Source organism: Panthera pardus, unplaced genomic scaffold (genome assembly GCF_024362965.1).
Source record: "Panthera pardus isolate Hobbes unplaced genomic scaffold, ASM2436296v1 HiC_scaffold_7, whole genome shotgun sequence".
Taxonomy (NCBI): Eukaryota; Metazoa; Chordata; class Mammalia; order Carnivora; family Felidae; genus Panthera; species Panthera pardus.
Genome location: NW_026527002.1, coordinates 68,287,978 through 68,303,347, shown reverse-complemented (window position 1 = coordinate 68,303,347; position 15,370 = coordinate 68,287,978).

Genomic DNA, 15,370 nt, shown 5'->3' with positions numbered 1-15,370 from the left:
CCTGATAAGGAACGATGTTGAGCATGTTTTCATGTGCCTGTTGGCCATCCAGATGTCTTCTTTAGAGAAGTGTCTATTCATGTTTTCTGCCCATTTCTTCACTGGGTTATTTGTTTTTCAGGTGTGGAGTTTGGTGAGCTCTTTATAGATTTTGGATACTAGCCATTTGTCTGATATGTCATTTGCAAATATCTTATTCCATTCCGTTGGTTGCCTTTTAGTTTTGTTGGTTGTTTCCTTTGCTGTGCAGAAGCTTTTTATCTTCATAAGGTCCCAGTAATTCATTTTTGCTTTTAATTCCCTTGCCTTTGGGGATGTGTCGAGTAAGAGATTGCTACGGCTGAGGTCAGAGAGGTCTTTTCCTGCTTTCTCCTCTAGGGTTTGGATGGTTTCCTGTCTCACATTCAGGTCCTTTATCCATTTTGAGTTTATTTTTGTGAATGGTGTGAGAAAGTGGTCTAGTTTCAACCTTCTGCATGTTGCTGTCCAGTTCTCCCAGCACCATTTGTTAAAGAGACTGTCTTTTTTCCATTGGGTGTTCTTTCCTGCTTTGTCAAAGATTAGTTGGCCATACGTTTGTGGGTTTAGCTCTGGGGTTTCTATTCTATTCCATTGGTCTATGTGTCTGTTTTTGTGCCGATACCAAGCTGTCTTGATGATTACAGCTTTGTAGTAGAGGCTAAAGTCTGGGATTGTGATGCCTCCTGCTTTGGTCTTCTTCTTCAAAATTACTTTGGCTATTCGGGGCCTTTTGTGGTTTCATATGAATTTTAGGATTGCTTGTTCTAGTTTCAAGAAGAATGCTGGTGCAATTTTGATTGGGATTGCATTGAATGTGTAGATAGCTTTGGGTAGTATTGACATTTTGACAATATTTATTCTTCCAATCCATGAGCAGGGAATGTCTTTTCATTTCTTTATATCTTCTTCAATGACCTTCATAAGCTTTCTATAGTTTTCAGCATACAGATCTTTTACATCTTTGGTTAGATTTATTCCTAGGTATTTTATGCTTCTTGGTGCAATTGTGAATGGGATCAGTTTCTTTATTTGTCTTTCTGTTGCTTCATTGTTAGTGTATAAGAATGCAACTGATTTCTGTACATTGATTTTGTATCCTGCAACTTTGCTGAATTCATGTATCAGTTCTAGCAGACTTTTGGTGGAGTCTATTGGATTTTCCATGTATAATATCATGTCATCTGCAAAAATCGAAAGCTTGACTTCATCTTTGCCAATTTGGATGCCTTTGATTTCCTTTTGTTGTCTGATTGCTGATGCTAGAACTTCCAGCACTATGTAAAACAACAGCGGTGAGAGTGGGCATCCCTGTCATGTTCCTGATCTCAGGGAAAAAGCTCTCAGTTTTTCCCCATTGAGGATGATGTTAGCTGTGGGCTTTTCATAAATGGCTTTTATGATGTTTAAGTATGTTCCTTCTATCCCGACTTTCTCGAGGGTTTTTATTAAGAAAGGGTGCTGAATTTTGTCAAAGGCCTTTTCTGCATCGATTGACAGGATCATATGGTTCTTATCTTTTCTTTTATTAATGTGATGTATCACGTTGATTGATTTGCGAATGTTGAACCAGCCCTGCATCCCAGGAATGAATCCCACTTGATCATGGTGAATAATTCTTTTTATATGTTGTTGAATTCGATTTGCTAGTATCTTATTGAGAATTTTTGCATCCATATTCATCAGGGATATTGGCCTGTAGTTCTCTTTTTTTACTGGGTCTCTGTCTGGTTTAGGAATCAAAGTAATACTGGCTTCATAGAGTGAGTCTGGAAGTTTTCCTTCCCTTTCTATTTCTTGGAATAGCTTGAGAAGGATAGGTATTATCTCTGCTTTAAACATCTGGTATAACTCCCCTGGGAAGCCATCTGGTCCTGGACTCTTATTTGTTGGGAGATTTTTGATAACCCATTCAATTTCTTCACTGGTTATGGGTCTGTTCAAGCTTTCTATTTCCTCCTGGTTGAGTTTTGGAAGAGTGTGGGTGTTTAGGAATTTGTCCATTTTTTCCAGGTTGTCCAATTTGTTGGCATATAATTTTTCAGAGTATTCCCTGATAATTGTTTGTATCTCTGAGGGATTGGTTGTAATCATTCCATTTTCATTCATGATTTTATCTATTTGGGTCCTCTCCCTTTTCTTTTTGAGAAGCCTGGCTAGAGGTTTGTCAATTTTGTTTATTTTTTCAAAAAACCAACTCTTGGTTTCGTTGATCTGCTCTACAGTTTTTTTAGATTCTATATTGTTTATTTCTGCTCTGATCTTTATTATTTCTCTTCTTCTGCTGGGTTTAGGCTGCCTTTGCTGTTCTACTTCTATTTCCTTTAGGTGTGCTGTTAGATTTTGTATTTGGGATTTTTCTTGTTTCTTGAGATAGGCCTAGATTGCAATGTATTTTCCTCTCAGGACTGCCTTCGCTGCATCCCAAAGCGTTTGGATTGTTGTATTTTCATTTTTGTTTGTTTCCATATATTTTTTAATTTCTTCTCTAATTGTCTGGTTGACCCACTCATTCTTTAGTAGGGTGTTCTTTAACCTCCATGCTTTTGGAGGTTTTCCAGACTTTTTCCTGTGGTTGATTTCAAGCTTCATAGCATTGTGGTCTGAAAGTATGCATGGTATGATTTCAATTCTTGTATACTTATGAAGGGCTGTTTTGTGACCCAGTATATGATCTATCTTGGAAAATGTTCCATGTGCACTCGAGAAGAAAGTATATTCTGTTGCTTTGGGATGCAGAGTTCTAAATATATCTGTCAAGTCCATCGGATCCAATGTATCATTCAGGGCCCTTGTTTCTTTATTGACCGTGTGTCTAGATGATCTATCCATTTCTGTAAGTGGAGTGTTAAAGTCCCCTGCAATTACCACATTCTTATCAATAAGGTTGCTTATGTTTATGAGTAATTGTTTTATATATTTGGGGGCTCCCGTATTCGGCGCATAGACATTTATAATTATTAGCTCTTCCTGATGGATAGACCCTGTAATTATTATATAATGCCCTTCTTCATCTCTTGTTACAGCCTTTAATTTAAAGTCTAGTTTGTCTGATATAAGTATGGCTACTCCAGCTTTCTTTTGGCTTCCAGTAGCATGATAAATAGTTCTCCATCCCCTCACTCTCAATCTGAAGGTGTCCTCAGGTCTAAAATGAGTCTCTTGTAGACAGCAAATAGATGGGTTGTTTTTTTATCCATTCTGATACCCTATGTCTTTTGGTTGGCACATTTAGTCCATTTACATTCAGTGTTATTATAGAAAGATATGGGTTTAGAGTCATTGTGATGTCTGTATGATTTATGCTTGTGGCAATGTCTCTGGTACTTTGTCTCACAGAATCCCCCTTAGGATCTCTTGTAAGGCTGGTTTAGTGGTGACGAATTCCTTCAGTTTTTGTTTGTTTGGGAAGACCTTTATCTCTCCTTCTATTCTAAATGACAGACTTGCTGGATAAAGGATTCTCGGCTGCATATTTTTTTTCTGTTCATCACATTGAAGATCTCCTGCCAATCCTTTCTGGCCTGCCAAGTTTCAGAAGAGAGATCAGTCACGAGTCTTATAGGTCTCCCTTTATATGTTAGGGCACGTTTATCCCTTGCTGCTTTCAGAATTTTCTCTTTATCCTTGTATTTTGCCAGTCTCACTATGATATGTCGTGCAGAAGATCGATTCAAGTTACGTCTGAAGGGAGTTCTCTGTGCCTCTTGGATTTCAATGCCTTTTTCCTTCCCCAGTTCAGGGAAGTTCTCAGCTATAATTTGTTCAAGTACCCCTTCAGCACCTTTCCCTCTCTCTTCCTCCTCTGGGATACCAATTATGCATATATTATTTCTTTTTAGTGTATCACTTAGTTCTCTAATTTTCCCCTCATACTCCTGGATTTTTTTATCTCTCTTTTTCTCAGCTTCCTCTTTTTCCATAATTTTATCTTCTAGTTCACCTATTCTCTCCTCTGCCTCTTCAATCCGAGCCGTGGTCATTTCCATTTTATTTTGCATCTCATTTATAGTGTTTTTCAGCTCCTCCTGACTATTCCTCAGTCCCTTGATCTCTGTAGCAAGAGATTCTCTGCTGTCCTCTATACTGTTTTCAAGCCCAGAGATTAATTTTATGACTATTATTCTAAATACACTTTCTGTTATATCATTTAAATCCTTTTTGATCAGTTCATTAGCTGTTGTTATTTCCTGGAGATTCTTTTGAGGGGAATTCTTCCGTTTGGTCATTTTGGATAGTCCCTGGTGTGGTGCAGACCTGCAGGGCACTTCCCCTGTGCTGTGGTGTATAACTGGAGTTGGTGGGTGGGGCCGCAGTCCGACCTGATGTCTGCCCCCAGCCCACCGCTGGAGCCACAGTCAGACTGGCGTGTGCCTTCTCTTCCCCTCTCCTAGGGGTGGGATTCACTGTGGGGTGGTGTGGCCCGTCTGGGCTACTTGCACACCGCCAGGCTTGTGGTGCTGGGGATCTGGCGTATTAACTGGGGTGGGTAGGCAAGGTGCACGGGGGCAGGAGGGGCAGGCTTAGCTCGCTTCTCCTTCGGTGATCCACTTCAGGAGGGGCCCTGTGGCAGCGGGAGGGAGTCAGACCCGCCGGAGGGATGGATCCACAGAAGCACAGCGTTGGTTGTTTGCGAGGAGTGAGCAAGTTCCCTGGCAGGAACTGGTTCCCTTTGGGTTTTTGGCTGGGGGATGGGCAAGGGAGATGGCGCTGGCGAGCGCCTTTGTTCCCCGCCAAGCTGAGCTCTGTTCCGGGGCTCAACAACTCTCCCTCCCGTTGTCCTCCAGCCTTCCCACTTTCCAGGCAGAGCTGTTAACTTATGACCTCCCAGATGCTAAGTCCCGCTTGCTGTCAGAACACACTCCATCCGGCCCCTCTGCTTTTACCAGACTTGGGGACTCTGCTTGGCCGGCGGGCTGCCCCTCCGCCCCGGCTCCCTCCCGCCAGTCCGTGGAGCGCACACCGCTTCTCCGCCCTTCCTACCCTCTTCCGTGGACCTCTTGTCTGCGCTTGGCTCTGGAGACTCCATTCTGCTAGCCTTCTGGTGGTTTTCTGGGTTATTTAGGCAGGTGTAGGTGGAATCTAAGTGATCAGCAGGACGTGCGGTGAGCCCAGCGTCCTCCTATGCCGCCATCTTCCCTAGAATCTGGTAGTTTGTTTTTTAAGGCCATAAGGAAAAATCTCTCTTACTTCTTTTTTTTAAGTTTATTTCTTTATTTTGAGAGAGAGAGAGAGAGAGAGAGAGAGAGAGAGAATCCCAAGCAGGATCCATGCTGTCAGCGCAGAGCCTGATGCAGGGCTTGAACTCATGAACCATGAGATCATGATCTGAGCTGAAACCAAGAGCCAGACACAACCCACTGAGCCACCCAGGCGCCCCTCCCATACTTTTTCCATTTCTAATCTCCAGACCTTCTTTTAAAGGGCTCATGTGATTAGTGATTAGTAAAGGCCCATTCCTGATAATCTCCCTTTAGATTAATTTCAAATCAATCGATTAGGGACCTTAATTACATCTGCAAAATCCCTTCATCTTTATCATACTGCAAAACACAGTCATGGGAGTGAAATCCCATCATCTTTGCTACATTCTACTGGGTAGAAGTAAGTCACAGGTTTCACCCACACTCAAAGAGAGGGGATTACACAAAGGTGTGGATCACTGAAGACCATCTCAGAATTCTCCCTGCTGTATAGGAGATGGACAGGTTTGACTTTAATACAGGGAAGTCTTAGCTGGTAGCAAATAAATGAATTCACTACTGAAGTTGCATACAGAGCATTCCCCTTGAGTTCTGAGAATAGTTCCAGCTATGTTATTTTACTACATTTTGGCTATTCATGCCCACTGCAATTTCCATGATATCTCTAGGTAGTTAAAATTAAGATAATTAATTTTCATATCAATAGGGTAATTAGTCCTTGAAAGAACAAATATGACTAAGATTGGTCTAGCCAAATTGCTTGGTGAAAGACAGTTCTACTTCCTGAGTTGTTTTTTGAAGATTTACTCGTATTGATGCTTAGTGTTTTGTCAGATACCTGAAACAATAAAATCCATCCCATCTTGAGTTGCAAATTTCTCAGGTTTGCTTTGCAACTTTGCAGGACAATGTCGCTATATTTCAAGTCCAGTATCGTGTTTTGGAGGGGGAGAGGGAAAATGATGAAATGTGATGGCCAAAATAGCAGACTGGACACTGATGTGACACACAGATCATTGCCCCCCAGGAATGAAGCACTTGTTAATTCACCTATTGGGAGTGTTACTGGAAGATGACCCACATCTGTCAGCCCTGCTTGAGGATTGTCACAGGTTGAAGAAAATTCCCTTCTTCAATGTCATATCTCTTTCCAAGGACAGCCCACATCTAGTGGGCTGATAGAGTCAGGGGCCTGAAAGTATGAGAGGTCATTCCAGTTCTGGAGCTAACTGTGGGGTGATCTGATCCAGTCACTGGGATCGTGTGTAAATTCAACTTCTTTTCAATCCTGTTTCCTTTTCCTCTCTTCTACAGCTATCAATCCCAAGAGTACTCCCTAATAAGTGGCCCACATGTTAATATCTTATTCAGTCTGCTTTCTCGGGAGCCTACGTTCTAACAGCCAACTGAAAGAATTGGGGGAGGATAAGGATTTGGGTCCTCTTCTCTGCCCAGACACTCCATACTACTCACTGTTCCCTAAACATGCAGCTCTCTATTTCCTTGGCTTTGCACAGGCTGCTTTCTCTGCCCCCGCTTCACTCTGTGATTGAACTTCCATTCATTCTTAGAGACCTATGTGAAATGTGAACTTTGTGTATCCTCTTCGTATCTGCTGGATGAAATTAATTCCCCCTTTCTGATTTCCTAGGTTTTTGTACATGCCTGTGCTACATACATAGTACCCATTGGATTTTATTCCACTTGTTTGCCCATGTGTTATTCTTCCCTGCTCGATTATATATTTCTTGGAGATCTAGATTATGTAAGGAGAGTTGGTTAAGAGGTATCACAACATTTGACAGAAAACATTGGCTTTCAAAAGGACTGGGTTAGTAGAATTCAGCGAGGTGGAAGGATTCCTCATTCCACCTTGGAGGTAGGGCATGTCCAAAGTTCAACACCAAGAATGACCATGGTATATACAGCAGGGGCAGTGAGATGGTTAATCTGGCTGTAACAGACATACAAGAAATGGGGGATGACAGATGTAGAAGGACGAGCATGTTAAGGTGAACTTGGGAAAATATTTTAATGCCATGTTAGGGTGCAAGCCAAGCACTGCCAACTTCTAGGGCTCAGGAATCAAGCACGTAATAGGAATGAATAACGATGTTTCGGGGTATAAAAATCTTTGACACTGGAAATTATATCTGAGTATCATTCCTCTTTTTCTTTGTCACTAGAAAAACAGTAATGCAATTGTGATGATAAATGACGCCCACCATTCATCCTTAGTGTTGGGAAATAGAATCAGTAAGATTTATTAGAGTGACATTTTTATTCCCATTGTACACATGAAGAAACTGAGGCCCAGAGAGGTTTTTACTGGTTTTCTTTACTATTTTCTGTTTTCTATTGCATTGACTTTTGCTCTAATCTTTTTTTTTTTTTTAATTTTTCAAAAAAAATTTTCTTGATGTTTATTTATCTGAGGCGGGGGGAGAGAGAATACCACACGTGTGCACGCAAGATGGGGAGGGGCAGTAAAAGAGAGGAAGACACAGAATCTGAAGCAGGTTCCAGATTCTGAGTTGTCAGCACAGAGCCTGGTACAGGGCTCGAACTCAGGAGCAGGGAGATCATGACCTGAGCTGAAGTCAGATGCCTAACTGATGAGCCACCCAGGCACCCCTACTTTGCTTTAATCTTAATTATTCCCCTTCTTCTGCTTACTTTGGGTATAATTTCTCTTCTTTTCTAGTTTATTAAAGGTGAAATGTAGATCTTTTTTCTCTGGGATTTTTCTCCCCCTTCTCATTTGTTTTAAGAAATTTGATCATGATATGCCTTGATATCGTTTTCTTTATGTTTCTTTTGATTGATTGTGTGTTTTTGATACTCTTGGATATGTGACTTTATTGGCTTCTTTTTTCCACATCTGGAAAAATTTTTAGCCATTATCTTCAAATATTTCTATGTGCTTTTTTAGGGGGGCTCCTTGAGTTTGTCCCACAATTTATTGATGCTTCATTCTCTTCTGTTTTCAATCTTTTCCTTTCTGTATTTCATTTTGTAGAGTTTCTTTGCTATATTTTAAACTTTTCTAATCTTTTCTTCTGCATTGTCTCATCAACTAATGTTAGTCCTATTTAGTGTATTATTCATCTCAGACATTATAATTTTTATTTCTTGAAGTTCAATGTTGTCATTTTATATCTTTCATTTATTTCCTTAACATACTTAACCTTCTACTTTTGTGTACATTATCCTGGTGTAAAAGCTGTTCTAACATCTCCGTCTTTTAATATTGTCATCTCTGCCAATTTTAGGTCTGTTTTCATTAATTGCTCTTGTTATTTATTATGTGTAGCATTTTGCTGTCCCTTTGCATGTCTGGGAATTTTTTACTGGATTCCAGACTATGTGTGTATGTATGTATGTAAGTATTTTTAATATTTATTTATTTTTGACAGACAGAGAGACAGAGCATGAGCAAGGGAGAGGCAGAGAAAGAGGGAGACACAGAATCCAAAGCAGGGTCCAGGTTCTGAGCTGTCAGCACAGAGCCCAACACAGGGCTCCAACTCACAGACCGTGAGATCATGACCTGAGCCAAAGTCGGACGCTCAACCGACTGAGCCACCCAGGCGCCCTGGATTCCAGACAGTTTAAATTTTACCTTGTTGCATGCTGGATATTTTTGTGTTTCTATAAGTATTGTCCTGGAATGTGAGTAAGTTACTTGGAAACAGTTTTACCCTTTTAAAGCATTGTTTGGTGGGATCAGGAAGGTATTTAGTCTAGGGCTAATTTTCCCTGCAGTTCTAAGACAGTCTTTCTATACTAGTTCATTCATGATGCACATGATATGATATGATAGGTGTTACTCTTCTCTAATTGGTGAACAGACCCTGTGTGAGCTTTGCACGTGTTCCTTCTGGTCTTTTTGCATGGCTCTTCCACTGGCTTTGAGGAATCTCCTCATTAAGCATGCACTGAGTAGCATTTAGCTGAATCTTTGAGAGGGACCTTCAAAGTTCTCTCTTACATACATATCTCTTATCTCCAATACCCTGTCAAACTTTTGGTTGCCATGGTTTCTCAGGAGTCTCAGCTCTGTCACCTCAGCTCAGGAAGTCCACTGGACTCTGCTTGGGCTTCCAGTCCACGTGCTACAGCATGGAGACCTTCCATAAGTAGTAATAGGAGGCATTGGTGGGGATCACCTAATTTGTTTCCTGTCTCTTAGGGATCACTGACCTTTGTTAATTGAAGTCCAATAATTTGAGAGTGATTATTTCATATATTTTGTCTGGGTTTTTAGCAGTTCCAGGCAGTTGGGTAAATACAGTCCCTGTTACTCCAAATTGGCTAGAAGTGGAATTTCCGCACCTGAGAATTTCTCCATATTTAAAAATTAATTTTTAAAAAGCAGGGGAGCTAACTGGCTCGGTCCATTTCACAGATTTGAATTACTTTGTTATTATTTTATTACTTTTTGTTGTTATGGCTCTTCTTCTGCAGAGCCCACATTTCCTCTGTTGTTCCAGCACCTGCAGGCCAATGGGGTCTGTAACACTGTAACATCGTCTTCCTTTGCCTCTCTAGTACTGAGGTGGGTGGTGGCTTCCTCCTGTTGCGAATCTCTGGGTGTCCTCAGTGTGGTCGCTATGGAGAAGTGCTGCTTAGATGTTCCCTTTCACTACAAGGGGACTATGGTTGACTGACAGGCCCAGCTGCCCCACCACTCAGTGGATCCATCTGCTGTGAGACAAGATCACGTTTTTCCCTACGCTTCTCCCAGCCAATGGCTGCAGATGGCAGGGCAACTAGATGCAGGTCGTCCTTGTTCAATGCAGGATTCCTTTAATGATCAACTGTTGTGTGGAGACCCCTATTCACCTGTTTGACACTTTGTCAGAACCTTATCTGCAGCCTGAAGCTCTTGCTACTCAGTCCTTCCATCCCTTCTTGTCTCATGAATGTTAGATCCGCCTGACTCTGAAGGCTCTGACTGCTTGTCTGTGCTCCCTCTTACTTTGTACTTGACAGAGATTTTTCCCAACAAATCTTCAGTATACCTAATCCCACCTTGATGTATGCTTCTTGTAGGACCTTTTCGTGTTTGGTTTTTCAGTTACCGTAGTACTGTCATAACTAAGTCCCCCATATTAAATTCCCTCTGTTGAAGCACCTGCCATGGCATCTTCATTGGCTGACTAGACCTTGATTAATATGAAGTTCCATCTGCTCAGTGGCACCTGGGTGGCTCAGTCAGTTAAGCAGCATCTGATTTTGGCTCAGGTCATGATCTCATGGTTCATGAGTTCAAGCCCTGCATCAGGCTTGCTCCTGTCAGTGACGAGCCTGCTTCAGATCCTCTGTCTCCCTCTTTTTCTCTGTTCCTCCCTGGCTTTCTCTCTCTCTCTCTCTCTCTCTCTCTCTCTCTCTCTCTCTCAAAATAAATAAACTTAAAAAAAACTAAAGTCCTGTCTGCTTATAGAAAGCACTTTAGTAATAATACATGGGTATTTTATTACACAGAACTTGTGCCCCTCATCTCTACTTCAGCCAGATGAGGACCACATTTCAGTGTTGCTGCTGGTCTACGACAATGAAGTTCTGATTATAAGTGGGTAGCTTTCCCTCTCACACTTTTAGTATGCTCACTGGCCACTCACATCCCTCATTTATAGCCCGGGTCTGCCATTTGTCCAGAATGCCCTAATGAAATCTTCATCCCACCGTTAGAAGGCTTGAGGAAAATGCTCAGGGAATTTCTGGAAACCTCAAGTACAGGCTCTAGGCTTGAAGCTTGTCCTGCTTTACCTCAAATGGTGTACAAGTAGCAGAGGGTTTATTTGGCATCCTGGGGTTTAGAACTATTTATAAACAGCACACACTGAGTTTGAGTCATGAATAATGTGTCCCACTGGCTGGACAGGGGTAGGGGGTTGACTTGATTGTCTTTTTATTCCCCTTTCTCTCTGGAAGTCCAATCGATTGGGACTAATTTGCAAGCTGCCTGTTTTAGACAGGTGCAGGCTCTCAGACACTACTGCTAATGTAGTTCTTCATTCTACTCTGAACTCTTGCCTCCTTGGGAAATACAAAGATATTTGCCAAGGAAAGCAAGCTGTATCAGTGGTAGTGAGCCTGTTTCCACATATGACCACAGTTCTAGGTAGCATCACCCTCGAACTTCAAGATAGTGCCCTCCCAAAGAGGGGTGGGTGAGGGGCTTGCGCATTTTATCAAAGTTTGTGGAATGAGAGAAGAATTATTAGTAAAGTGTCTGGCCTTGCCCATATAGATACTTCATTACACACAGTACCTTCTTCTTCCCCAACCAAACCTCCCAACCACAGTGATTATGACTTTCTTGTGCCACATACTTTGTATCTGAGCCTCTGTTTAAATACTAAAATAAGAATTATGATGATATCTGTCCATCCTAATTTCATAAGACTCTTATAAGCATCAGACTCAAAGCAAAGTAACATATGTAAATGGACTGTTAGTAAAATGTGTTGCCCAAGTTAAAATAGCTTTAGACCTCAAATGATACAGTAGAAAAATAGATGAAGTGTGAGATGTGGAATCAGGCAGATCGGTATGCCAGTTCCAACTGCATTCATCTATCAGTTGTGTGGCTTTGAGCAAGATCCCTAACTTCTCAGAAGCTGGTCCCATCTGAATATAAAGATAATTTAATCTACCTTAAAGGATTGGCTGACACAGCAGTCTTCATTGTGCCTTCTCGTGTGATCTTTGTTAACTTACATAAATTGTTATCTTCATCTATGCAATAGAAATAATAATATCTAATCTGCCACCTAACTGGTATTGCTGTAAGATTAAATGAGGAAAAAAAAATCTAAATCTAAGATTTTAGAAGGGTGCAACTATAAAGTAATATGATTATATTATGAACAATAAGTACTATCTTTATCAATTAAAAGCCAATGATAGCAATAAACGAATGAAGTCTGCAATAAATGATGAATGAATTTCACTGGGATGGAACAAAAGGAAATAGAGTCTTGACAAAAATAGATTTTTAAGACAAAATTTTACCTAATTGCATAGACATTAAAATGAATCTGTGTATAAGTACCACATGTGTGTCTACAATATAGAATATATGATTGGTGATTTAACTCTTCAGGAAGTTTTTACCATTCTTAAAAAGTTTCAGCTACTCATAAGACCTGACATTTCTAACACTTAAAATTCATCCTTTACAGGAAGGGAAGTGGGAAAAGTAGTATTAATGGAATGTCCCCTATGTGGTAGATACTTCTTAAGTGTTATGTAATTTAATCTGGAAAAGTGTTTTATGATACAAGTCTTATTATCACCAATTTAAAGATGGGGAAATGAAGACGAAGTGTGTTAAGTCATTTGCCCAAGGACAGTCACAGTGCATAAGTGATGGATTCTTGTACTTAAAACTAAATATATCTAAGTTGAAAAGGGGTGCTCTTTTTTTTTTTTTTTTTACAGCCTTCCATTTTGAGGTTAAGACTGAAACACCAGGAGTCCTTTGTTATAATGGAAATACAAACATTTGTTGACTTACTAACATTCACTTTATAATCATAGCACACAAGAAGTCCTGGAAACCCACACATTTCTTACAGTCTCAGGGTCCTTTCTTTTAGCCTATGGATGGTGATGTCACCTTTGTGGACAGGACAAGACATTGGCAAAAGCAGTATTTCTTCTCTAGCTCATCTTTCCTCCCTCCCTCATGGCATTTTTGCTCCCCTCACCCCCGACTTGAGTTTCATTGATTATAGTACAGTTAGCTTCCAATAAGCAACCTTTCTGACAGTAAGGAATTTGAGATCCTTATAATGGGGAAGGTATTTTTGAAATAGACTTAAAATGACAAGATGAGGACCAGCGTGGCTATTAGCCTAAGGAAGCTCTTTAAGGAAAGTCAGATTTTGCATGGATTCCTCTGTCAACTTCCTAAAGTCTAAAGGCAAGAGTATGATGTTCAAGCCATGGTTATCCTCTCAGGATAATGGTATAAGGGAGTATCTTAGTCTGTTCAGGCTGCTATAACAAAATACCATGGACTCGGTGGCTTATAAACAACAGATTTTTTCCTCATGGTTCCGGGGGCTGGAAGTTCAAGATCTCCGTGCCAGAAGGATCAAATTCTGGTGAAGGCCCTCCTTCTGGCTCAGAGTCTAGACCTTCTCACTGTGCCTCCCATGGTGGAAAGAGCTAGGGAGCTCTGTGGGATCTTTTTTTTTTTTTTTTAAATTTTTTTTTTAACGTTTATTTATTTTTGAGACAGAGAGAGACAGAGCATGAACGGGGGAGGGGCAGAGAGAGAGGGAGACACAGAATCGGAAGCAGGCTCCAGGCTCTGAGCCGTCAGCCCAGAGCCCGACGCGGGGCTCGAACTCACGGACCGCAAGATCGTGACCTGAGTTGAAGTCGGACGCTTAACCGACTGAGCCACCCAGGCGCCCCTGTGGGATCTTTTATATAGGGTACTCATCTCATTCATGACTTTATGACTCCAGCATTTCCCAAAGGCAGCACTTCCTAATATCATCATCTTTGAGGGTTAAGATTTCAACATATGAATTTGAGGGAGGGAAACAAGCATTCAGACCATAGCAGATAGGACAGATAGTGTGACTGTGAACTGAAGTTGTTAGATAAATGGCTCAGCTGTCACATGGGATAAAAGCAAAGATGGGTTCTTTGCTCTAATGATCTCCATTTATGATCATGTGTCAGCAAAAGAACAAGTATTAGTTACTGATGGGAAGTTAGCCAATGACACACAAATGGCACTTAGAAGATAGAAGGGAACATGATTACTATTGTTATCATCTCTGTCTAATCAGGACCTAGGGTGATTAGATCATTAGTCTTAGAGCACAAGAACAGCATGTGGTACTTCGTGAAGATCAGGATTTTCTCATGAGACACAAGCAGATTTGCATCTGTCACGTAAAGAAGCACATGGACGAGAGGTCAGACTAGAGCTTTGAAACTCAAATTGTAGGTTATGTACCTGCAGCACCAGCATCACCTGGGTACCTTTTAAAATGCAGTGTCACTGGCCTAGCCCAGACTCACTGAACCAGCATATTCATTTTAACAAGATCCTTGGATGGTTTTTATGCTCATAAATGTGGGAACTGGTTTAGTGGAAATCATATCTCTCTATCATCTCTCTCTCTGTCTCATCTCTCTGGGCAGGCCTTCTTGGGGGAATATCTACCTGCAGGAGAATGATTACCTCCAAAATGACTCACCATGCACCTTACAGAAACTGTATGTCTACTAGCAACTAAAGTCCCCTAGGAAAACTCTTTCCTACCGGGTCACAAATAGAGATGATCTTAGCTCTGGATTCCAGGAGAGGGAACTTCTTCACACCTGGATGATTCCTTTCTTAGCCTGATTCTTACACAACACCCATCATTTTAACACCAGCCTTTTTTTAAAAAAACCTTAAATTTCTCTTACATTCTTTCTTCCTCTTTTTCTTCACTCTCTCCTCACTCTCTTTCCCAGTGGTGTCCTGGAGCTGGCTAGTCAGGCTCCTATCACTTGCAAGAGCCAAAGACACTTTTCTTTGCAAGTCTGTATTCAGGGCATTGTGCCGGTAGCTTGGAACCAGCGACATCAAGAATATTTACACTGTGGAAATTGCAAACCACGCAAGTCATGCATCCGCCTCACCTCAGCCAGTTTGCCAGTATAATATTGCTTCCTCTCGCCTCTGCCTCAGAAGCTCTGCTTGCCTTTTTTCTTTCTTTATTATTAACCTCTCTTTCTTCTCTCCTACTTTTACTTTCTTCTCTCTCTTTCTTGTTTTTCTTCACAGAAAACACCACATACAACATGACAAGAAAATAAAGAACAGCCAACATTCTGTTAACCCAAACAGCATTTAAAGCCACAGAAAGCAAACACACACACACACACACACACACACACACACACACACACAGTGGAAATTGTGCTAGGGATAATGCCCTAGTTAAGGAAACACAAAGCACTGAACTTTTTCTTTTTATTTGAGAGAGAGAGTGTGCGAGTGGGGGAGAAGGGCCGAGGGGGGAGGGGAGAGAGAGAGAGAGACAGAAAGAGAGAGAGAGAGAGAGAGAAAGAGAGAGAGAATCTTAAGCAGGCTCCACACTCAGCTCAGAATCTGACACGGGGCTCAA